The sequence below is a fragment of the Quercus robur genome, chromosome 6 (assembly GCF_932294415.1).
Source record: "Quercus robur chromosome 6, dhQueRobu3.1, whole genome shotgun sequence".
NCBI lineage: Eukaryota > Viridiplantae > Streptophyta > Magnoliopsida > Fagales > Fagaceae > Quercus > Quercus robur.
Window position 1 is genome coordinate 1,403,135 of NC_065539.1, and position 244 is coordinate 1,403,378.

Here is a 244-nt window from a genome sequence, read left to right on the forward strand (position 1 = left end):
TTTCCCACCTGCCGAAACAGTTTTAAGCTTCACCTAAATTATAGTCCTGTTTTGAGGAAAATGGTATTTTTCTTAAGGTTCTTAAGCCTTGTAGTCTATATTTGACCACAACAAAATACAGTTTGCTAGGGTTTTCATAATGAAGTTGTCATGTTAAAATGATTCTCTTCAAATAATTTTTATGAAAATTAAGGGATGTAAAGTGGGTTATCAACAATCATCTTGATGCATTAACACAGCAATA

The 244-nt window shown here is 31.6% G+C and overlaps 2 protein-coding genes across 6 annotated transcripts in view; one reads left to right on the top strand and one right to left on the bottom strand.

Annotated features, from left to right (window-relative positions):
- LOC126690493 (UPF0548 protein At2g17695-like) overlaps positions 1–244 on the bottom strand; it is a 31,137-nt gene that overhangs the window by 7,336 nt on the left and 23,557 nt on the right. The window lies entirely within an intron of this gene.
- The window catches only part of LOC126690485 (putative F-box protein At1g65770), a 34,230-nt gene that overhangs the window by 3,597 nt on the left and 30,389 nt on the right, over positions 1–244 (top strand). The window lies entirely within an intron of this gene.